Source organism: Siphateles boraxobius, unplaced genomic scaffold, assembly GCF_051911475.1.
Source record: "Siphateles boraxobius isolate OS27281-9 unplaced genomic scaffold, OSU_SipBor_1 23, whole genome shotgun sequence".
In the NCBI taxonomy this organism is placed as follows: Eukaryota; Metazoa; Chordata; class Actinopteri; order Cypriniformes; family Leuciscidae; genus Siphateles; species Siphateles boraxobius.
Genome location: NW_027508844.1, coordinates 994319 through 1019834, shown reverse-complemented (window position 1 = coordinate 1019834; position 25516 = coordinate 994319). Strand labels below are relative to the sequence as shown.

Below are 25516 nucleotides of genomic sequence, written 5' to 3'. Positions count from 1 at the left end.
GCAGAGGGGACGAAGGTAGCCATCTTCATGTGATGCTCACAGTCTGAGAGGTAGCGGATAGTCTGCCGTGCCCACTCTTTGCTGTGCGCTTCCTCTATTGCAGACTGGAGGTAGGAGGAACTGTTACCACTGGTCCTTGGCTTCAGGAAAGTCATACATTTCCTGTCCAGAGCCAGCTGTGTTGTGAGGGCAGCGGGGAACAGGCTCCTGTGTGCCACATCCACCTGAGAGAGTATATCCTGGCTCCATGGACAGACTGGCTGAGAGCACTTGCTGCAACGTGGATAGTCCCCTCCCACTAGGTAGTAGCGGCTATCTACATCAATCACCTCCCTGACCTTTCTGTAGATCCCTGAGCTGTTCATTTTACGGGAACATTGTGGGCATTTTAAAGGAATCCCCCACATCCTCATTGGTGCCCAGATGAACATCCTCTGCCGGTAGTACCACCCAGGCTCAGGAGGAGATGGATTGGGCTCCAGTGAGGGGTGAAACCAGCAGGCTTGGATTTTTGGTGTCAGCTGGCCTGTAGGCTCATATAGGCATTTGTCAATCCACACCTGATCTGCTTCCTGTACTACTCTCCGAAACTGCTCAGGAAGAAAACCTTTCCAATTGTTTGAAGTTGGTTTTGGTTTTGAAGTTGGTAAAGTTGCAGTGTGGTGTGGCATGGCAGAGCTACTTAACGGAGGGAGCAGAGATGGCGTTGTCTGTGATGGTAGCACTTTTGTGGTGGTAGTGCTTTTGTAGTGCTTTGGTGGTAGCTTTTGCGGTCATGGCATTATGAATGCTGCATAGTGAACCAGTTGGATATGGTTCAAAAGACCAACAGTACCCTGCACCTTGGCCCCACAGGTGTCACACATCTCCTCCGTGTGGTGGTCAGACAGGTGCTCTGAAAATTTCTCTGCCTCCACAAGCTGGTTGCACTTGTACCACTGCACTCCCTGTCCTGCCACTGATGCTCCTGTGTCTGTGTCTCCTCTCCCTGCCTCTGTGTCTCCTCTCCCTGCCTCTGTGTCTCCTCTCCCTGTCTCTGTGTTATCTCGGACTCTCCCTTCCTTTGTGTTGTCTCGGACTCTCCCTGCCTTTGTGTCTCCTCTCCCTGCCTCTGTGTTGTCTCGGACTCTCCCTGCCTCCGTGTCGTCTCGGACTCTCCCTGCCTCCGTGTCGTCTCGGACTCTCCCTGCCTCCGTGTCGTCTCGGACTCTCCCTGCCTCGGTGTTGTCTCGGACTCTCCCTGCCTCCATGTCGTCTCGGACTCTCCCTGCCTCCGTGTTGTCTCGGACTCTCCTGCCTCCGTGTCGCCTCGGACTCTCCCTACCTCCGTGTTGTCTCGGACTCTCCCTGCCTCCGTGTCGTCTCGGACTCTCCCTGCCTCCGTGTCTCCTCTACATGTCTCCATGCCTCCTCTCCCTAACTCCGTGCTGACTCGCCCTGCTTCCGTCTCAACTCCTCCTGCCTCACTGGACCCAGCACCTGATGACATATGTGACCAGTCACGGAAACTAGGGACACAAGTCGGTTCTGGGGCATTTTGAGTTATTCATAGATTCTGAGAGTGTAATATCCAAGCTTTCCAACGATGTGTAACATGTGGAAATCTGATAATATTTGGAGAAGTTGTGGCCATTTTAAAGTAGGCACTTAAAAAAGCTCAAAGAGGAGAAAACGAGCTAAAGATTGTGCAGTTCTCACCTGTCTCTGCTGCTGGGGGTGACAATAGGGCTCATTTACATCTCATTTAGATAAGCCATACCCCCTGTAAAGCTCCTCCATGTGCTTTACAGCTTTTTTTACACTTCGAATGAGTGCACTTCTGCCGCACTAGGCGAAAAACAATTGTGCTGCCCCTCTATTTGCAACGTACCAGCAACAACACACAAAGACCAATAATGCCATATAGCCTGCATATAACGCGAAACCAGCAACAACACATAAAGACCAATATGCCATATACATATAACGCAAAACCAGCAACAACACACAAAGACCAATATGCCATATAGCCTGCATATAACGCAAAACCAGCAACAACACACAAAGGCCAATATGCCATATACATACAGTATAACGCAAAACCAGCAACAACACACAAAGACCAATATGCCATATACATATAACGCAAAACCAACAACAACAAACAAAGACCAATAAGCCATAGGCCTACATATAGCGCAAATAGTACGCAACGCTCGTGTGCCCAAAATGTCAACAATATTAAAGTTTATGTAGGAGGCAAATGCCTGCTGGCATTTTTCTTTAAGCAGTCATTTCTGCAATTTTCCAAATAATCACATTTCACCTCCTCAAATTACTGTTGCAAATCTCTTTACACCACTTTCTTATGTGCGTATACACACACAAATGAAATGTCCGCAAGCACATTATATCATCAGCAGGTTCAGCATCTTAAATAACGACTAAAGAGCAAATGAAGCTTAACTTACATTTCAGAAACACGCACGGCAGGCCTTCATCGCAGCAGCAAAGGTCTTAACTGCATCCTCTATTTCGATTCTCCGTCACATATGAAACAGCCAGCCACCGCTGTCAGCGAGCCGAGCCGCCGTATTGAAGCACTGAGGGCGAGCGTGCTGCGCCCATACCTCCGGTTCAGTTTCCCGAGCCCACGAAGTGCGGCGAAAACATTTTCGGTGTAACTGCCAGACGGTTCATCTCGTCTGCGACAATCTTTGCGGCATCCATCTTCATTGAATTTTGATATCAGAGAGAGCTGGCCAGAGCACAGCATAATAAGTAGCCATGTGGTTGACTTGGAGGGCGGGGGCAAAAGCGCCGGGTTATTCAGTATGGAAATACATACAGACAATGACACGCCACGCCCCTACTGCATGCTAGAATCTCCGAAAACAAGCCGATTTCAACCTCAAAATGTAAGCTTTTAAATATACCAATACTGCTATCTCAAACATGGAGAGGCTTCTTCGTGATTTCAATTAACAGATTCTCCAAAAAATTGAAAATCACCAATTTTGAAAAAAAACTCTTCTTTCTCATTTTGCTCGAAAGTTGTGCTGCCGACTTGTGTCCCTGGTTTCTGTGACGGGTCACATATCTGCTGGCTTGGTGGGGGGGGGGGGGGGAATTACAAAAAGAGGGACATGCTACATGCAACTAAGAATCCTACACTACTAGTTTTCTCCAGAATTGTACAGATACATATTGTTCAATAAATAAATCCACATGCTACAGTGACTCATCATGACTTAAAATAGAATAATGAATAGAATAATGTTTATTCAGACATGCTACTAGAAAACAACTAGAAAAAAGACAAAAAAAGCAGACAGGCTTTGAAAACATTAGGCATTACTGCAAAATCACTGAAGCTCACCAGAGGAAAAAACAAACAAACAAACAATCAATTAGTAAAAAATAGTAAATTTCACCTACCTTGTGGAACCCACAAGAGCACTGAAGGCTTCTCCCAAACAGATCCTTAGTAGAATGGCTCTGCAGGGGGCAAGCATCAATTTTCTCCAATGCCTTTTTCCATTTCTTGGCCCCTGGCCGTTTGCCAGTTGAAAAGTGGTATTGGCCATGGGCATATTTTAAGCAGATGTCCCTCCAGTAACTATCTGGCTTTCCTGTCTTAGTCATCTGCAAACATTAAATATAAAACAGGTTAATGTCAAGCTAGGCTATGTGTGTAGACAGACAGACAAACAGAGGAAATTATACATGTCAAATACATGCATACATACATACATACATACATACATACATTCATACATACATAACATAAATACATGTAAAAAAAATTCATTCATATTAAAAAAAATAAAACTGGCAGAAAATTCAAATTTTAGGACTTTATATACTTATTAGAGTGTTGTGTATGTAAAGCAATTACATGTACACATTTCAAGAATGTAATTAACCCTTTTTTTTGGTGAATCAGTTATTTTTCCCCATGAAAATTCCTGGGTAACGTAATGAATTTTTAAATTAATTACATTGCTACCATTGTTGGCATATACAAATGTACTGATATCCATAATTGGAGCTCAACAAACAATTAGTGCTTGGAAAACTACATTTTAATAATAATTAATATAATCAATTTGGGATTTCATATAGACATGGGCTCATTTTTGGCTGCTGATAGCTCAAAATTTAGAACCAAATAAAAAAAAAAAGCTGGGAAATGTTTACAAATGTTTTCCAATAAAGTAAATAAGACTTGTTTTATCCTTAACTCAACAAAAAAAAAAATGATTTGTGTAATCTAACACACAAATACGGGTTAAATTAATTTCCTGTGTCATTGTTAGCCGGAATGACATACTGTTAGACGGAAGGACATTCTGCAATATTTTTCAGGATTACCATGAAAACCAGCCTCGGTATCATTTTTCTTTCCAACACTTAAACTTGAAACAAAGTAAGAAATACTAAAACTTTTTTTAAATCGTTAAAAACGTGTCAATCAACATTTGTTTATGTAAATTGGTTAATTCAGCCAACACTTAAATGCAACAGCATTTCATACATTTTGTGATAAAACTAGTGCTGTGCGTTAAACGCGTTATTAACGGCGTTAACGCAAACACATTTTAACGGCGTCAATTTTTTTATCGTGAGATTAACGCTCTTTTTGGCCTAGCAAACTTTGTATTTTTTTCACATGCTGTTGCAACAGCTAGTAACGTTAGAAAAACTACAACATCACACCGGATAGCTAGACCGGAAACAAAACAACAGGCACGCCGCACGTACTTGTTTGGGCTTGCGCGCCGGCCAAAGAGTAGTAGGCTAACGTTACGTTTTGAGTGGATGGCGCGAGCGCGAGACGCCGATCTAGAGACGTGCACTCTCAACGCAATGGAGTGCGGCGCGGGACTAGATTTGATGGCCGAGTGCGAGGGTGGGCTCGAGCGGTAATGCACTCACTCTGTGTGTGCGGATACGGGAGAATAAAACGATTCGCGGGACTCCCGCAAACTAGAAATATCTATGAATAAAACATAAAAACTTATACATTTTTATTCATATGTTGCAGAAAAGCAACTCGAACAACTAAAACAAAATAGAAACGATTTACAGGCCAGAGTTTCTTTTTATAACATGTTTGCAGCGTTGAGCGATGTAGCCAATCACAGACATATGTGTTGATTTTGAACGCAATGGGCAATCAGAAGCATTTAAAATAGACTCCCCTCACCGCTCAAAGCAGACTTTTTGTTCAGTGCTGAATTCTGTATGCTGGCAAATCCTCTAATTATAACAAACAAAGTGTATATATTATGGAAGATGCATTGTGCAGTCAGCTTCATTGATAATAACAGATGTGTGAGATTGCGATGAACTAATGTCAGCTTTTTAGGAATTATTAAGGGAGCGCACTTTGCGCTCATTCAGTCATGCCAAACCATGCACTCAGTAGCCTGCTTGCTTTTATGTTATAACAGTGGTTTGTGTGTTAATGCTTTAATAACAAATAATTTATCCGGAGCATTTATGCTGATGTGTATGGTGGCGACACGTAGGCGAAAGTATTTGGAGGTAGCCTACAAAAAAAGAGTCTATTTGCGGGCGGGAGCGGGACAAAAATGTTGCGGGCGGGAGAAAGTAACATAGAAAGTAGTTGAGAACGTCAGTTATAACGACTCACGTATTAAAAAATGTACGGGTTTAAATCGGGCTCGGGCTCATAATTACAGTTTATGTGTCGGGCCGGGCCGGGCTCGGACACAATGCGCACGGGCTCGGGTCGGGCTTGATTTTTTGGGCCCGATCTAAGCTCTACAATGGATGACTTCAGACAGAAGCACATGGATACCACAGCTAAGAACAAACTTACTGCTGATCCACTTTTCCATGTTGATAAGAGCATTAAAATTAGAAAAAATAATGAGACAAATAGAAATCAAGGGACATTTAGAATAGATAAAAATGTGCGATTAATCGCGAGTTAACTATGGCATTAATGCGATTAATCGCGATTAAATATTTTAATCGTTTGACAGCACTAGATAAAACATTAACATATTTTATAAATACAGCTATAAATGCTTTATTCTTGATTTAAAAGCATTTCTATAATGTTAAAAAATTGTATTTTCATACTTTTACATTATTTATCAATTTATCATTTCTAAATGAAGTATTGCATTATTTACAAACCAGTTATGTAGGAACTGTCAGTGGTTCATAAGATCACTTAGAAAGTGTATGTAAATGATTAATAAACTATTGAAATGTACATTCATACATATGATTATTTAGACATAGTAATAGTTACTTAGTGTGTTAGTAAATGCTTTATTTACATGTATTTCTACTGTAATTTAGGGTTAATTCAAGTTGTTATAAAGCATTTAGTAGTGGTCAGTTAACTATTTTGTGAGCTCATCTAAAGTGAGGACTAGTTATGCCTCGTAAAGCATATAAAGGAGATTTAAAGACTCAGTTATCTTCTAAACAGAATGAGGAAACAAACACAACACAGTGATTCAGAACATAGAAATATGACATAGAACTGAGCCTTTAAATCTCCTTTATATGCTTTACGAGGCATAACTAATAAACAAATAAATTAGTTATTATTGGTCTTCTGATTCTGTCATATCACCAATATCCGCACCATAGCCACCACACAGTGCTAGTATGTAGCCTAGCTGCTACAGCGAGTATTGAACAGCAACGCTATTTGTCGTCACAACACAGCTGGCTCTGGACAGGAAATGTATGACTTTAGACGCTAACTGCTATAAATATTAGCATGATATAACCCAAGTTTCCAAACCTTTTTCCCGTGTTTTGTGTTGATGTGTTTGTGTTGATTTTGTGTTTGTGTTGTAGAAAAAATGGCCGCCACTCTAAAGCGATAACCGCGCCTCCTCTCGCGTCACGTGACCTAGACTGTTTGGACCTGTGTTCGGACCTCGTTTGAAATTCTTTGATCTCGTTAGGAATGAGTAAAAAAATTTTACAAGTAAAAAGAAAACAAACAAACAGAACTGAACTATATACAACCCATCAACCTAGAACAAATAAAATAGTTTGTGTATATGTTGTGGGCAGCACAATGAATCACAATCAAATTGAATAAAATTTTTTTATAAAAAATAAAAAAATCAAATAAAAAATAGTGCAATTATTTCGGTATTAGTTTTGCAAAACAACTAAATATTTTACTATAATAAAAACAAAATCTTCACAACATAAAATACAATGATGTACTATTTTCTCATCATTCTAAGCCACTGCTCTTTGGTTAGGGTCTCCCTGTTTGGGCAGTAAATTCTGCCTTTGAACTGGCTATGGCCAGTGTCTGTGGTGCGTGGCTCTCCACATTTAGTGCATCTGTTGGCTGTGACTGTTCTAGTGTATTTACGCTTTTCCTTTTGTGGAGTGTCTTGCATTTGACAAGGGCCAGTTGTGCTCTCAGAATGTGGTGTGCAAACTCTACTGGGTGCAGTGGTCTGGGGTGGCGGCAGAAGCAGAATGCTACTTGCTGTAGTGGTTGGTGGCACTATTAGTGGCATGTAAAAAACTCCTGGCTGAGCTGTATGTTGTTTTGTCTGTATGGTTCTCAGCTCAGCTCTATCTTTGACAACTAGCTTGGTTTTTGCCAACCCAGCCGTGTCAGGTGGCATGTTGTAATTGTGTTCATGCATGTGTGGTGTGACTTGAGTGGGCCTAGTGTTTACTGGGAGTAGTGGTTCACTGGCAACAGGGCGTTCATCAGGCAGTACCAACCCTTGCATCAGAATTGCAACTTCTTGTGCCTTGAATCTTTTGTTTTGCCACTGTATCAACGTGGTCTGATTTACAGTAACAAGTTGCAGAGTTGTATCTTTCATAATAATGCCGTTGATTAAAATGAGCTGTCAAATCTTTTTATAATCATTTAGAATTAGTGACCATCTTGAAAGGGTTTGGTGTCCAATTTTCTTGGGGCTATTATGAATGTTTCACAATGTGATAAATATTGTTTCTACAAGACGGCTGCAGTTTGGCCACTGAGCAGCTGAACCAGTAGAAACAAGTACACACCTTTTTGTGCTTTCAACTCCTGCAAATACAGCCTTCTTTTTCGGAGACCTAAACCGACCAGTGAGCAGTCTCTCCTGATGTCAGGCAGCGTAAGAAATCCGGTCCTTATCGTGTTGCTCCAAGTTCTGCCAAAGACCCACAATGGTGCTGGCCTGCTGATTGGTAAGAGTGAGGCCTTTTTCATTTCTTAGCTCCACCAAGTATTCCGCAAGCTCATCAACACAATCTATTCCTGCCAAACTCTGTTCATCCACGGCCTAGGAGGAAGTATTACATTAGATTTGAAGTATTTCAAGAAGGTCAAACATCAATAAATATAAAGCATACTGGTATTTCTCTTACAACTTGCTCTGAAGATGTAGATTGTCCAGGTAACCCAGACGGGACCCCCAGCAGGTGAATGGACTGGACAGGAGGAGCAGACGCATGTTGGACCCCCAGCAGGTGAGTGGACTGGACAGGAGGAGCAGATGCATGTTGGACCCCCAGCAGGTGAGTGGACTGGACAGGAGGAGCAGACCCATGTTGGACCCCCAGCAGGTGAGCGGACTGGACAGGAGGAGCAGACGCATGTTGGACCCCCAGCAGGTGAGTGGACTGGACAGGAGGAGCGGGTGCAGACGGGACCCCCAGCAGGTGAGTGGACTGGACAGGAGAAGCGGGTGCAGATGGGACCCCCAGCAGGTGAGTGGACTGGACAGGAGGAGCAGACGCATGTTGGACCCCCAGCAGGTGAGTGGACTGGACAGGAGGAGCGGCTGCAGATGGGACCCCCAGCAGGTGAGTGGACTGGACAGGAGGAGCAGACGCATGTTGGACCCCCAGCAGGTGAGTGGACTGGACAGGAGGAGCAGATGCATGTTGGACCCCCAGCAGGTGAGTGGACTGGACAGGAGGAGCAGACGCATGTTGGACCCCCAGCAGGTGAGTGGACTGGACAGGAGGAGCAGACGCATGTTGGACCCCCAGCAGGTGAGTGGACTGGACAGGAGGAGCAGATGCATGTTGGACCCCCAGCAGGTGAGTGGACTGGACAGGAGGAGCAGACGCATGTTGGACCCCCAACAGGTGAGTGGACTGGACAGGAGGAGCAGATGCATGTTGGACCCCCAGCAGGTGAGTGGACTGGACCGGAGGAGCAGACGCATGTTGGACCCCCAGCAGGTGAGTGGACTGGACTGGAGGAGCAGACGCATGTTGGACCCCCAGCAGGTGAGTGGACTGCACAGGAGGAGCAGACGCATGTTGGACCCCCAGCAGGTGAGTGGACTGGACAGGAGGAGCAGACGCATGTTGGACCCCCAGCAGGTGAGTGGACTGGACAGGAGGAGCGGGTGCAGATGGGACCCCCAGCAGGTGAGTGGACTGGGCAGGAGGAGCGGACTGACCAGAAAGCTCAGGAGCACAAGAAGCAGGTAGCACTGAGATCATATCAGATGTGTCCAAAAGTAAATCGGCAAGAGTGACCTCAATATGTTCAAGTTCTTCAAAGCCCTCATCAGTCTCTACTGGCTCTTCCAACTGCTCCAGCAATGTATTCGCCTCCTCGGAGTCTGGCGCCATACACTGTAGAGGTTCATTGTTCTGCCTCAACAGGTACTGCACTCCAATCAGCTCACCTGAAAATGCAAAACCAATATTAAAAAAAAAAAAAAAAACTACATAGAAACATAGAAAGAACTATGAGCATAAACATACAATATTAAATACAAATACCTGTGTACTTTGCGGGTGGTGTAAAAGAAGGAATCAGCTTCCTGCCAAAAACCTTCTCATAATCTTTATTCACGCTGTGAACCAGCTCGCCCGAGTATGTGCGCAGGCCCGAGGTCTCTGCCTCCAGAGCAGCTGCTGCCCTGTTGTGGTTCCAGCGATGTAGCCCATCTAGTAGGTAGATCTGGAAGTTGAGCGAGTTTGCACTGTTTCCTAAAGTAAATACAAAAAAACGGCAAAAAGGAATAAGGTCAAGTATTTCTGTTAAACATAAACATTATTGAGTTGGACGTACCTGGAATGAACCGGTTTAAGTGACAGTGGAATGACTCCAAAGATGTAGAACCTCTGGCACAGCGCAGTGTCTGCAGTTGCACTCCTCCCTTGGTGATGGTGCCAGTCTGTGTGTACAGCGCCACACCAGGTGGGTCCTGAATGCACTTAACATGTCTCTTCTGAACACGCCAGATGTGCTGCATTCTGATGGGGTCCAGAAGAGGAACACCAAGGGCATCCTTACCCTTGTCACTGATGAGCTCACTGATGAGCTGATCCAAAAGCCGGATGGTTTGGTCTTCTCCACGAGTCCTCCTCCTGCAGTGCAGCTCTAACTCTTCTTTTTTTATGTGCCGATCTAGCTGCTTCTCCGTCAGAGCCATCAGGCCTTGCTCTTTTAGCTGTGCTCTTTTTGCCTCTCTCAACTTGTTGACATCAGCAGCATCCCACTCAAAAATACATGCTGATATGCGAGCCATGAAAGTGGGATAGAGCTGGTGTGCATCAGTGGTGCATCCCACAGCCAGGCGTCGCATATAGTGCCAGATGTCGAGGCGAACAATCAAGTTAGGCCATCCAGCAAATCTGGCCTTCAGCTTGGTCTCACCCACATCCTTGCAGCAGCCACAGTCCACATAGAGAGCAACAGGAGGGTCTACACCTGCAGCTTTATACCTGCGAGAAATAATTATCAAAAATAATTAAAGAATTTCATCATCAAACAACAGTAAATTACAAATGCAAATTGTAAATAGTAAATTCTAGACAAGTTAAATTACATGTAAGTGAAAATGTATTACAGGTAACATACTCTACCAAGCCAGCTGCCATAAGATCCAAACCTGGTCCCTCACCAGCAGTCAAGACACTGATGAGCACTTGACCCATCTCGTTACCAACGGATGTCAGCCACTGTGCAGTGCCTTTTGCCGGTCCTGAGAGCTTTTTGGTGATCTAAAACAAACATATATATTAAACCAATAGTAGCAACACCTTCAATGGTTCTATTGCATTAATATAGAGCTTATGCGTGTAATGTCATAAAAAAATTTAGTGGTTATCTCTGCAATGTTATTCTTGTTTTAATCTTTGAATTGTCCCTCAATTTGACATTCCATCTTATGTTATTGTTTAAGTTGTTCATTCATTTGAGGTTCCATTTCTATTTAGATTTAAATATAAATAGAATTTGCATAACCTCAATACTATAATAATTAAAGATGTACCTTTCTGGTGGAATCCAGTTTTAAGAAGGATCCATAAGTGGAGGTGATACTAGCCTTGATATCCTCCAGCCTGAACAGGATGTCTTGGCTGTACACCACTGAAAGCAACTTATAGCTGGGAATTGCCACAGGTTGGGGAGGCTCTTCAAATGTTGGTGGCATCAGGCAACTTTTGCTGGTAAAAGAAGCACACTCGCTGGTATACCGCGCAACCCTTTTCAGCCACTCTTCACTGTGGTTCTCTTTCAATTGGCCAATCAGTCGGACAGGGCCATTCCCCAGACCACGTTCCCGTAGGAGGCGTATCACCCTGATGTCACAGGCATATCTGTAATAAGAAATAAATTAAATATACATGGATAAGCAACTGACAAAAATCACACAATAATGTAACATACCGGCGGGTAAGAATGACCCTAAACTCAGAACGATGGGCCATGTCCAGCTGCTCAAGTATTTCCCTATTCCAAGACAGGTCGCTGCGGCGGCACTTGGAGCAAATCAGAGTCTCTGTGACCAGGTTGTAAAAGCGGTCAATGTCAAGGACCTGACGCACCCGTCTGTGAAGACCTCCACTAGTCAGAGGGCTTTTACAGGCTTGGTCCGCGCACAGCAGCCTGACTTTCCACAGCCTATACGGCATCCACAGCAGTAAGGGATGGGCAAAAAATCTGGCTGATGTTGGTGCCTGGTGGTAAATAAGGGATGGCTGTGGAGGGAAATACCACAACTGGAGATGGTCCTGGAGCTCCAAATTCCCACGAGCACCAACTCTGAACAATCCTGTGGAGACCCGTTGGTGATCCTCCTGGGGCATGGTTTTAGGCCACAGGAGAGGAACTGCAGCAGAGTGCTCAGGCTGGAATGCGCTCTGTAGACAGAAAAGGACAGGTCAAATAAAGACAAAAAAATACTAACCAAACATAGTAACAAGTGCAATGTTTTACCACATTCACTCCTAAACTCTGCCCCTCCACTGGCCGATGCCGTTGTTTTGGAGGCGGTAATGGAGGAGCAAGAAAAAATTATTCTGCACTTGGAGGCTGTGGTGGAGAGATGGTTTGAGGAGGACCACCTGCTAGCACTGGAGCCTCACACACACGGGCAGCTGCATTTGTAGCAGTGGTTGAATGAGTCTAAAAATACAAGGTATAAAAAAATTGTATCATTGGAATTTTTTTTGTAGCAAAGAAATAATAATTATTCATTACTTACATGAGCTTTCCGTCCAACATGTAAATTTGGCTTTGCACCCTCCACATGCTTTCCACCAAATCTGGACTTATTAAACTTTAAAGAGAGAAGTATTAATATGACAACTGTGAACCATTTTAAAACACATGCCATCATATGTACCGAGGAAAGGGTGAGCTTGGGCCTTTTCACCAAACTTGCGGGTGTAGTGTCAGCTGTGGGACGTTCTACTGGAGCAATGGTTGGGAGCTGAAATATGACAAGAATATATAAATAAAATATTTCCGTTATGAATTCTCTCTCACATAAAGCTATAAAATCTACCTACCATTAAGGAGCTACATTGACCACTAGTTGATTGGTCTGCACTGCTTGTGGGTCTAGATGAGGCTGTAGGCTCTTGCTGCTGCATAACAAAAATGTATAAAACAGTGCATATATACAGTATGAAATACAGTATGAAAGACTTAGAAAGATGATGGACAAAATCACCAGTGATTTAAAGAAAGCACAATACTACTGTTCTATTCTATGTTAATAGTATAAACAATAATGTATAAGAACCCCTTTCATGCAAATGACGTGACAAATTTAGATGTGGGTTTTTTATTCAGTTATTAGTGATGTAGTTAGTTTCAACCTTATGACCTTCTTTTACCTACTACGCAATTTCCTCTGCTGTGGAACAGACCTGTTGCCAAACCACCCCAGATAGAAACAACAGAAATTGTCCAAGAATACATTAATGTTAAGAAATACCACATCTTTATATTGTGTGCACACTGCATCAACTGTAGTTAAACTGAAAGAGCCCAAATTAGCCTACCTTATGAGGATGAAATCCACACAAACACATCTGTGGCTGGGAGAAAAGCGTTAGCTATCCTCTTAGCTGAAGAGGGCACTTCTCTATCTGTAAACAAAACAAAAGATGCCACTTATATTTATTTGAACAAGTTCTTGTTTTATGCTCATACTGTACATACTGAAAATATAATATGTGTACTACTCAAAATTAATATATATATATATATATATATATATATATATATATATTCCTTTTGATACTTTTTCTACATACCTTCTGATACAGACTGTACCACTTATTTTGCCTTGGAGCAGGTCGGTTACCTGCATCTGATGGCCAGACACCAGTGGAGGCAAAAGACCTAAAGCGCGAGACCCACTCAGTATCATCCATAGCCTTGTGGCTTTTGGATTGTTGTTTGGACATTTTCTGTTTGAAAATAAGTTTCGTTACTGACAAAAATGTACAATTGCCAAGCTCGATGATAACGTTAGCTATAGCTAACGTAACGTTAGCTAACATTACCTATACAAAAAAAATAAGTTTTGCTTGCTGACTGAAGTTACACAAAGTCAGACAAAATCGAAAAAAACTATTTACATTACAAATTGAGCTTTGACAATTATACCCTATTACTTACAATTACAGCTAACGTTAACTTACCTGATCGTTTTAAGGAGCAATCTTGCTATTCCTAAAATACAGAAAATGTTTATTAACAATAAATACAATAACTATAAATAACATAACGTTACCTGAGCGGAATATAAATTACAGCGGTGAAGCATTTATGCTCAACGTGCGGTGATTGGTGTATGAAAAATGGACATTGCCATTTCATTGGACGGCCAAAAAAGAGAATATTAGCGGAGATTGGATGGAATCTGCTCAAACTCAAAGATGGACAAAAATGGACTATGTGCGGTGATTTGTCTTTGAAAAATGGACCTTGACATTTCATTGGACGGCCAAAAATGGAGTTCGTAACGTAATTGGTTTTGTAAAAGATGGAGCTCGACATTGTATTGGATAGACTTTACAGACGCACGGTTGTCAGGTACCGCCAACGAGGCACTTGCTGTGCGTTCAGGTCGCAGTCTCCCCTGGAGGCGTGGGTTCGAATCCCACTTCTGACAAACCTAACCTTTGGCTGCGGGCTCAAGCTAGAGTCTTTAACCCTCTGGCAAGTTTATCCAGAAATGCAGTAATGTTGACAAAGCACTGCAATTAACCAAACATTAAAGTAACACTGACCTGCAGTACATGACCTTTATAGTAACACTTTAGTGCAATGTATGGGATTCTATGGCACTTGGAATTTCAAGTCATGACATTTCAGAAAAAATGGACATGTTGATTGAATCGGATTCAACTGAATTTCACGAAATAACATGTTGTGATGTTTACCGGAAGAAGATGCAGTAGAATTTCATGGCAAGGATTCTTGGAAATTTCTTGGAATGAAATGTCATGGGTTTGGGGGCATGGGGTGGAGTGTCATGACACAAGATTCAAGGAATGTCATGTAAAACATTACATTAGCATTAACAAGACATGCCATTAGAATGAAAGAATGATATAAGCCTTAACAAAACATTGTAACAACACTGACACATATGACATGAATATGAGAGTAATACTATTACTGCATTTGTTCAACATTAGTCTTAAAAAAACACTGGATTTCAATTACAGTGCATATGAAAGAATGGACAAAGGCATAAAAGGGAATACAGAAAGCAGCTCCTTTATTTACACGGTCCCGTGTATCAAAAAGCACCATTCTGCCCCATGTGAGGCTCGAACTCACGACCTTCAGATTATGAGACTGACGCGCTGCCTAACTGCGCCAACGAGGCATGTGCTCTGACTCAGGTGAGCGGTGAATCCCTAGATTCTAGATCATCTGCCATTCCGTGTAGGTCCAAAAATGCTGCTCACCACTGGTTGTCATGTCAGGATGGCCGAGCGGTCTAAGGCGCTGCGTTCAAGCTGGGGAACAATAGTCCAACAAAGGTGGGGAAGAAGGGAAGAAAAGGGGGAAGGAAGAAAAAGAGAGGGGGAAGAAGAGAAAGAAAAAACGAAGAAAAGAAAGGCTGAAATTTGATGTTCAAAGATATGCCTTCATTAGCATAGATCTTATGATACATTTTCCGGTTTCTTCGTGTGTGAAAATCACGCATTTATATCACACTGTTTTCTATTGCAGGTGTGCACCAAGACCGGGGTTCGAATCCAGCTAAAGACAACTTTTTGTAATATTTATTATTTGAATAAATAATCATTATTTTTGAATGCATACTGTTCCCGTTTTAATAAAATATACATATTTAATTTGTTTGTTGTGTTTTTTGATATTCTATCATGAAAAATAATGTTATTTGCATTATTATGCAATGAACCAAGATGCAAATCATTAATTAGTAACTTATATGCTGTAAAATGTTTCACAAGAATAACAAAATGTACAAATTATATTTTTACATACAAATGTTATGTTGTTGCAGTGTACTGATAAAATATTGTTATAATAAAGTAAAAGTAAATAAGCTCAATTTTTTAATGCATACTGTTCCAGTGTTTATAAAATATACATATGTAATTTGTTTGTTGTTTTTTGATATTCTTTCATTAAAAAAAAATGTTATTTGCATTATTATGCAACGAACAAAGATGCAACCCATTAAATAGTAACTAATATGAAGAATGTCTGTCACAAGAATAACAAAATGGACAAATTATCTTTTTAAATACAAATGTTATATTGGTGCAGTGTACTGATGAAATATTGTGTTATATGAAAGTAAAAGTAAATAAGCAAATTCTTTTTGAATGCATACTGTTCCAGTGTTAATAAAATATACATATGTAATTTGTGTGTTGTGTTTCTTTGGTATTCTTTCATAAAAATATATAATTGCCAATGGAACAGTGTTATTATTTAGTAGTTGTTGTATTATTATTGATCTGATTAACTATTTTTTTTAGGTTACATTCAAACAAGACACTTGCAAATCTGTTATTTGTAATGAACAAAGATGCAACCCATTAAATAGTAACTAATATGCTGAAAATGTCAATCACAAGAATAACAAAATGTATAAATTATATTTTTTATATACAAAAGTTATATTGTTGCAGTGTTCTGATGAACTAGTGTTATATGAAAGTCAAAGTCAAAAAGAAATCACTTGCCAATTTGTTTTTATTTTCCAGTCATGCCAACAGAACAGTAATGAATATTAAAATGTTAAATACTGGTAACATGTTTTAAAAATAAATAAATAAAATGAAGAGTTAAATAGGTTTTCAAAAACAAGAAATAAAAAGTTAAAATGTTAAATAACGTTAAAAAAACAGTTAAATAATATTCAACACAAGTATTAACTATTTAAACAACTGTTCACACTATATACATGATGCTATATACATGAAAATATATACATTATTTGGAAATGGTTCTCCGCATTTCCTCTAACCACACCTCTTTTGAAACAGTCTCAGTCTGTGGGCAGTACACCCTGCCCCTGTACTGGTCATGTCCTGTTGCACTTGTTTTAAATTGCCCACATTTTTTGCAAGTGTTGGCCTCTACGGTTCTCCTGTAGGGTCTCTTGGGCATGGGCAATCCCTGGAAGATTGGCACACCCTGGCACATTGGCACAGCCTGGAACATTGGCACACCCTGGAAACCTGGTGCTGATGGTATAAGTATATTTGGTACCATCTGCAGTGATGCTCCAGATGCAGATGGTGTCAGCAACGTCTGACTCTGCGCTGGTGCCTTGGGTCTGAGAGGGGGTCGCCCAACAGAAGTCTGCCTCTGCTTTGCCTGACCAGCTGTGCTCTCTGGTAGCTTGTACTGGTGCTGCTCCCCTGGTTGTTCTGGCTCAGTCCGTAGACGTTTGGCTACCTGGAGAGGCTCATGAGCTACAGGGAGGGGCTGAGGCAACTGAATGCCCTGAAGCAGCACAGACAGCTCCTGCTTTTTCTGTCTTTTGTTATACCACTGAATCAGGGTGTTCTGGTTAACCTCCACCAGCTGCATGGATGTTCCTCCCATCACCAAGCTGTTGCCCAGTACAAGCTGCCTTATCCTGCGATAGTCTTGCAGGATCAGAGACCATCTTGACAGGGCTCCCTTGCCTTTTCTTTTGGGGCTTGGGTGGACAGTGCAAAGTCTGATGAAGATGGTCTCCACCAGACGGCAACAGTCAGGCCACTGAGCAGGTGCGCTGCTTGCACCCAGCACACATCTGGTGGTGCTCTCTACACCAGGGTGAGTGGGCTTCTTCGGGACCTTGAAGCGTCCACACAGCAGTCTCTTTCGGCATCGACTGTCATACACCACCCGTTCCTTGTCCCGGTCATCCAGGTTCTGCCAAAGAGCAATTATGGTGTTGGCTTCCTGGTTGGTCAGGCTGAGGGCTGTGTGGTCCCGGAGATCCACCAGATATTCTGCAAGCTGGTCCACATCTTGATAACCCGGGATATTTTGGTAGTCAACAGCCTATTAAAAAACTCAAACATGCAATACAATTATTACATCACATCTGTCTAATGCATAATTCCATAACTGATTGTGTTATTTTCCTGTTTATCACCGTAAAGCACTGTATAGTACAAAGCAGAGAGCGCCATTCTTGACATTTTACAAAGCACCAAATAAATAAAGATGACTTGACTTGATGTGTATTTGCAGCTTACAAATGAGTTTAGGCTGTACTTTTAAATGTAAAATATGTGGAAAGTCTGGATTTAAAGCACTGGATGTTAATTCATCATAATTATTCTAGTTAATTTGAAAGACATACAAAGGAGTAGTATTTACCGTCTCTTCTTCATCAACATCCTGACCAGCATCCTCTGGCTCTGAGGGGAGAGTTGAAACAGATGTTTCAGAGGGAACAGGTGTGACAGCAGTCCCTGAGGGTCCAGGTGATGAAGGAGACTGTGTGAGGACAAGTTTGGGGTCAGGGACCAGTGAAGGGGATGTGGAGCCCAGTACAGGTGTGACACTGCTGGTGACCAGGGTGGAAGAACCCAGTGTCAGTGTGGAAGAGGGTGGTGACAGAACAGCCTCCGGATCTGCTATTGTGTGATCCTCGCTGATGTCACAGAAGCCCTCATCTCGCTCCTCCACACTGAGGTCCTCAATGAGCTCTGCCGTCTGCTCAGAGTCAGGATTCATGTCCTGCAGTGCCTGACCAGTCTGCTGGAACAGATACTGCACTCCAATGAGCTCACCTGAAATAAAAACAATAAACAAACGGAAATTAAATAGAATGTTGTGTATCATATTTGATACATTAGGCTTTTGTAGTAGCTCATATAGTGTGAGAATATAGAGCTCATCGTCAAGGAGAAAAAAAACAAAACAGTTTTATTTAGAGGCCCAACACGTTTAATTATGTGGGCAAAACATGAAATGAAATGCAATACAATGATGATTGAGAGAAAAGTCTGATGATCATTTTGATATTTACATGTAACATGATTTTCTAATCAAGTGAACCCAAGCGGCTTCAGTCTAGTAACTAGTCATTAAATATTAGTAACAATATAAAAGTTATTCTTACAATTACTTTATAAAATCAGTAAAGGTTTCACAATGAAAAGAAACGTGAAGCACGAGCTGAAGGTGGACACTTTTACAATTATACTAAAAGACTATAATCAATCAGACGACAGAGGGCATGTTTCCTAAAAAGTTTTGATCATGTTGATCATTTAGAGTCCTTTAGAAACTTGCATATAAATTATGATACAATCGACTCTATAGGGTTAAATCTGACATATAGATGGAGGTTACACAGAAATTGCAAGTTGATAAAATAAAAAATATATACAATAATTCTCACCGGTGTAACATGCAGGGGGACAAAACGTGGGGACCACTTTCCTGCCAAACAGCTTTTCATAATTGCCGTTTACACAGTGAACAAGTTCTCCTGTGTAGCTGCGCAAAGCTGATGGCTCCGATGACAGGGAAGCAGCCTCCCGGTCCTGGTTCCACCGGTGTAGACCCTCCAGCAGATAAATCTGAAAGTTCAGACTGTTTGCACTGGTCCCTGTAAATAGACACAACAGTGTTTAGGAGGTGTTAAAGGAACACACAAAAACACTTAATGCTCTTTCTTTACACATGCACAGTGTGTGTGACAAAGACAATACCTGGGATGAAACGGTTCAGGTGTAAATGAAAGGACTCGAGAGAAGTGGAGCCTCTGGCACATCTGTAGGTCTTTAGAAGCACACCTCCCTTGTTTAGGCTCCCTGTCTCTGTATAGAGCACAACACCAGGGGGGTCTTGAATGCATTTCACATGCTTCTTCTGGACATTCCAGATGTGCTCCATCCTTTTTCGGTCCAGGAGAGGAACACCCAGGGAGTCTTTGCCCTTGCTGCTCAGGAGCTCTGTAAGCAGCCGCTCAAGGAGAAGGATGGTAGTCTCCTCTCCACAGGTCCTCCTCCGGCAATGGAGTGCCAGCTCATTCCTGGTAAGATGCTTGTTGACATCTTCATCTGTCAGCGCAGGCCAACCCTGGGATATCAACAGCTCTCTCTTTGCTTTGCGAAGCATAGAAACATCAGCCGCATCCCACTCAAAAATGCACGCTGACAGCCGTGACATGAAGATGGGATACAGCTGATGGGCATCAGTTGTACACCCCATGGCAATCCTGCGCATAAAATGCCAGATGTCCAAGCGAATCATGAGATCAGGCCACCCTCTGAATCTGGTTTTCAGCTTGGTCTCACCCACATCAGTGCAGCAGCCACAGTCCACGTACAAAACAGCAGGTGGATCCACACTAGCCTGCTGGTACCTTTTCACCAGACCATCGACCATCATGTCCAGTCCTGCTCCTTCCTGTGCTGTCAGCACACTCATGAGAACCTGACCAAACTCATTGCCAACAGAGGTAAGCCAGAGTCCCGTTCCCCTTGCCGTCCCAGCCAGCTTCTTAGTGATCTGCAGTGGATGACAGGAAGCATGCAATGCAATTAAACATCACACCATGTAGAATATGATACTCATGCTCTGATAATGATATAACAGTAAACACCATAAATTAACAAAAATCCCCTGCTAACCTTTTTAGTGGAATCCATCTTCAAGACTGAACCATACGTAGATGTTATCCTTGCATGGATTTCATCCAGCCTTGTCAGGATGTCTTGGCTGTACACGGTGAGCAGCCACTTGCAGCTTGGGACCACTGTAGGCTCTGGAGGTTCCTGGAATTGTATTTGCAACACCCCGGGTCGTTTGAGGAAGTCCACACATTGGGTGGTGTACCGGGCCATACGCTGGAGCCACTCCACACTGTGGTTCTCACGCAGCTGTTTGATGACCCGCATGGGACTGTTGCCTAGGCCACGCTCACGCAGGAGCCGAATGACTCTCATATCACAGGCATACCTTAGGAAAAGCAAAATCCACACATTCATATATTTTACATAATTGATTTTTAAAGTATTTGCAAACATATGTGATGATGGGCTATCAACTGGATGTGGAATTAAAGTGCCCTTACTTCCGCGTGAGGATGACCCGAAATTCAGAGCGATGGCCCAGATCCAGCTGTTGCAGGACAGTCTGACTCCAGGACACATGCGAGGCTTTACACTTGGTACAGATGAGGGTTTCTGTGACCATGTTGTACATCCTATCGATGTCCAGAACCTGCCGTGCCCTTTTGTGCAGACCGCCTCCAATCAGCTGATGCTGCCCGCAGGCAGAATTGGGACAGAGAGCCTTGATCTTCCACAGCTTGTACGGCATCCACAGCAACAGAGCATGACAAAAAAATCTGTCTGGAGCTGGAGCCTGGTTGTAAATAAGTGCTGGCTGTGGTGGGTAATACCAGAGCTGTAGGTTGTCTCGAAGCTCTGGTTTTCCCTTGGGCCCCATTTTAAAAAGCCTGCTGGCAATCCACCTGTGATCCTCTGGTGGCAAAGTGTCCGACCACAAACGATGCAGTCGAACTGCAGATGCATCTTGCAGTAATGCCCCCGAAGGAGTAGTCTGTGAAGGAAAAAGACAAAACATTTAGTCTAGCAGGTCATTTATTTAATTACCGCTTTATCTATCCAAGACTACCCTCATATAAAATAGAAAATATTGGATGTCAAATACGTACTTAAGGTTATAGAATAAAATGTATACATTTGTTCCAATAGTTTTCAGAATTGTGTCAGCTGCTAGCACTAATTTGTGTGACTCTACTGAGTTGTGACAGTTAATATGCAAATTCAATTATTTTGGACCAATAAAATTTGAAATTACTTACCGAGACAACATGCAATGAAATATAATATATGTTGCATATATAACAAGAGAAAGAAACAGTCATAACTGTCCAATAATTTTAACTAATCCTAGATGGAATTATACAATACTGTTTAAAGGTCTATGTTCAGTAAGATTCTTTTTGTTTTTGAAATATGATTAAAATACAGTCAAAAACAGTAATAGTGGGAAATAATATTGCAATTTAGGATCGCCGCTTATTTGAATCTGTTTTCAAAAGTATTTTGTCATGATCCTGGTTCCCTTCTCGTGTTTTATTGGTCTCTGTCTCCCTCTTCTGGTCATTCTCTGTATCTGTTCCCTTTTGTTCGCTCTCACTCTTCATTCACTTATCTTCCCCAGCTGTTTCTCATCTTCTCATTATCGCACCTGTTCTCTATCATTTCATTAGCTTCTCTCTATTTCTAGTCTCTTGTGTTCCACTCTAGTTTGTCGGATTATTGTTGACCGTCACGTTTGTTACCGCTATTGATCTCCTGTTATTTGTTATGTCCTGTCTAGTCCAGTTGTCAGTTATCCACCTGCTACTTTACCAGATCAGCGGTTACCTGTGTTGAGTCCAGAAGAGGTGTGAGGGATCTGCGCTTCTCCAGTCCACGAGACCTGCTGCGAGCGCTTCTCTGTTTCTTCACGAACATTTTGAGACATTTCTGTTGATCGGCCGTTTCGGCTCTGCCTTGTTTTTTCATTAAAGACTGTTAACCTGCTTTTCGTCTCCTGAAGTTTCCTCACGCAGCAGTCTTCGTGACAGAATAATCCGACCACCATGAATCCAGCTGATGGGCAACCCATTCAGAACGTGCTTGAGATCCAGGGAGCCATGCTGGGGAGACACGAAGAGGAACTCGCCGCCGCTCGCCAGGCTGTTGAGACGCTGGCTTCCCAGATGTCTGATTTGTCTGGGCAGTTTCATCTTCTTCGAACAGTCCCGGTCCGGTCCTCTGATTCCTCCGCTTCCGAGCCACGTGTGAATAATCCCCCCTGCTATGCGGGTGAGCCTACCGAGTGCATGTCTTTTCTAACCCAATGTGAAGTTGTGTTTTCGCTTCAGCCACACACTTATTCTGAACAACGGACTCGCATAGCCTACATCATCTCACTTCTCAAGGGACGGGCTCGTGAGTGGGGAACAGCGGTCTGGAATTCCGAAGCCATCTGCCTCGACAGTTATTCCCTTTTTAAGGACGAGATGTTACGAGTGTTCGACCGTTCGGTGGGGGGACCGGAGGCTTCTCGTCAGTTATCCACTCTGCGTCAGGGAAGACGCTCTGTCGCCGACTTCTCGGTGGAATTCCGCACGCTCTCTACCTCTTGTGGCTGGAACGAGCCCGCGCTGGTAGCGCACTTTGTCGAAGGGTTAAACGCCGAGATCAGGGATGAGGTTCTGGCTCGTGAGATACCATCTTTCCTCAACCCCCTCATTGATTTGGCTCTACGTGTGGAGGAACGTTTTGAGTTGCGTCGACGAGCACGTCCAGCGGCCCCGCCTTCTCTCTCATCGTCTATCGGCTTCCCTGCTACTGCACCTGCGGCGGACCAGGAACCCATGCAGCTGGGTGGAATCCGGATCTCTGCTTCAGAACGCTAGCGTCGAATTATGAACCGTCTGTGTCTTTATTGCGCCGCTAACAACCATTTCGTCACCTCCTGTCCTTTAAAAGACAAAGCTCCCCAGTAAAGCGAGGGTTACTGGTGAGCGCATCTTCTCTAAGCCCTCCGCCGCCTTCTCGGACTATTTTTTCTGTTCATCTCCGCTGGTCCGACTCTTCTATAGATTGTCAGGCTCTTATTGACTCTGGTTCCGAGGGCAATTTTGTGGACGAGGCCTGGGCTCTTAGGCATGGCGTTCCCCTCATTGATCTTCAGGAGCCCACCACTATTTACACCTTGGATAGACGGGTTCTCGCCAGGGTTCACCATTCTACTGCCCCCTTGAGTCTCACCGTGTCCGGTAACCACCGCGAGACCATTTCTTTTCTGGTGTTTCATTCCCCTAATATACCTGTGGTGCTGGGTCATCCGTGGCTGGTAGAACATAACCCCCAGATTAACTGGTCCAAGAACACAATCTTGTCATGGAATCTCTCGTGTCATGCTAAGTGTTTGGTTTCTGCTGTGTTTCCTGTGTCTTCTGTCTCTGTTTTTCAGGAGGAGCCAGGTGATTTGTCAGGAGTTCCCGAGGAGTATCGCGATTTGCGAGCGGTTTTCAGTCGATCCCGGGCGGCATCCCTTCCACCTCATCGCCCGTATGACTGCAGCATTGAGCTTCTTCCTGGAACTACTCCTCCTCGGGGAAGGCTTTATTCTCTCTCTGTCCCGGAGCGTCAGGCGTTAGAGAAGTATCTCTCTGAATCCTTAGACGCTGGCACCATAGTTTCCTCTTCCTCTCCGGCTGGTGCAGGGTTCTTTTTTGTGAAGAAGAAGGACGGCTCGTTACGTCCCTGCATCGATTACAGAGGTTTGAATGACATAACTGTCAAGAACCGCTACCCCTTGCCACTTATGTCATCAGCCTTTGAAATCTTGCAGGGAGCTAACTTCTTCACAAAACTGGATCTTCGCAACGCGTATCACCTAGTCCGCATCAAGGAGGGTGATGAATGGAAGACCGCTTTTAATACCCCGCTGGGCCACTTTGAGTACCGGGTTTTACCGTTCGGCCTGGTCAACGCTCCTGCCGTATTTCAAGCTTTGGTCAATGACGTTCTGCGAGACATGCTAAACGTTTTTGTCTTCGTCTACCTTGATGACATTTTGATTTTCTCTCCGTCTTTACAGGTTCATGTGCAGCATGTACGTCGAGTCCTCCAACGACTTTTAGAGAACAAATTGTTCGTCAAAGCCGAGAAATGCACGTTTCATGCTCAGTCTGTTACATTTCTCGGCTCCGTCATCTCGGCACAGAGCATCAGTATGGACCCAGCTAAAGTTCGCGCGGTCACCGATTGGCCAACACCCGACTCTCGTATTGCGCTCCAACGTTTTTTAGGGTTCGCTAACTTTTACCGTAAGTTTATAAAGAACTTTAGTCAGGTGGCCGCTCCGCTAACCACTTTAACTTCTGTCAAGTCTCGTTTTGTCTGGAGTAACGCGGCTCAGACCGCCTTTGATCATCTTAAGACATTGTTTACGACCGCGCCGGTTCTCGTCACCCCTGACACTTCTAAGCCTTTCATTGTCGAGGTTGATGCCTCAGAGGTAGGAGTAGGAGCCATCCTCTCGCAGCAGTCTTCTGCTGACGAGAGGATCCATCCTTGCGCTTTCTTTTCGCATCGTCTCTCTCCGTCTGAACGAAACTATGACGTGGGTAATCGCGAACTTCTCGCCGTCCGTTTAGCCCTGGGAGAATGGCGCCACTGGCTAGAGGGGTCTTCCTTTCCGTTCGTGGTCTGGACAGACCACCGAAATCTTGAGTACATCCGATCCGCTAAGAGACTCAACGCTCGTCAGGCTCGTTGGTCTCTATTCTTTGCTCGTTTCGATTTCTCCCTCTCCTACCGCCCTGGTTCTAAGAATTTAAAGCCTGACGCGCTGTCTCGTCAATTCTCCTCCCCCGAGTCGTCACCCATTGAGTCTATCCTTCCTCAGGAACGAGTGGTAGGGGCTGTTACTTGGGGAATAGAACGAACCGTCAAGCGCGCGCTTTCTCACGCAATAACTCCACGTGGCTGCCCTAAGGGTTCATTATTTGTTCCCCCCTCCGCTCGTCGTGCCGTTCTTCAGTGGGGCCACCCCTCCAAGCTTTTCGCCCATCCTGGGGTTAGGGGTACTATTGCGTCTGTGTCTCAGAAATTTTGGTGGCCCACTCAGGAACGTGATATCCGTCGTTTCATTGCGGCATGTCCTGTCTGTGCTCAGACTAAGGTTAGTAATAGACCTCCCGCTGGTCTCCTTAGACCGTTGCCTGTTCCGTCACGTCCGTGGGCTCAGATTGGCCTTGATTTTATTACAGGACTT

General features: G+C 43.6%; 1 non-coding gene across 1 annotated transcript; it reads right to left on the bottom strand.

Annotated features, from left to right (window-relative positions):
- Positions 1 to 15027: 15027 nt before the first annotated feature.
- On the bottom strand, positions 15028 to 15101 carry trnam-cau (transfer RNA methionine (anticodon CAU)). Its single transcript has one exon. It is a non-coding gene; the product is annotated as a tRNA-Met (tRNA).
- Between the last annotated feature and the right edge of the window lie 10415 nt (positions 15102 to 25516).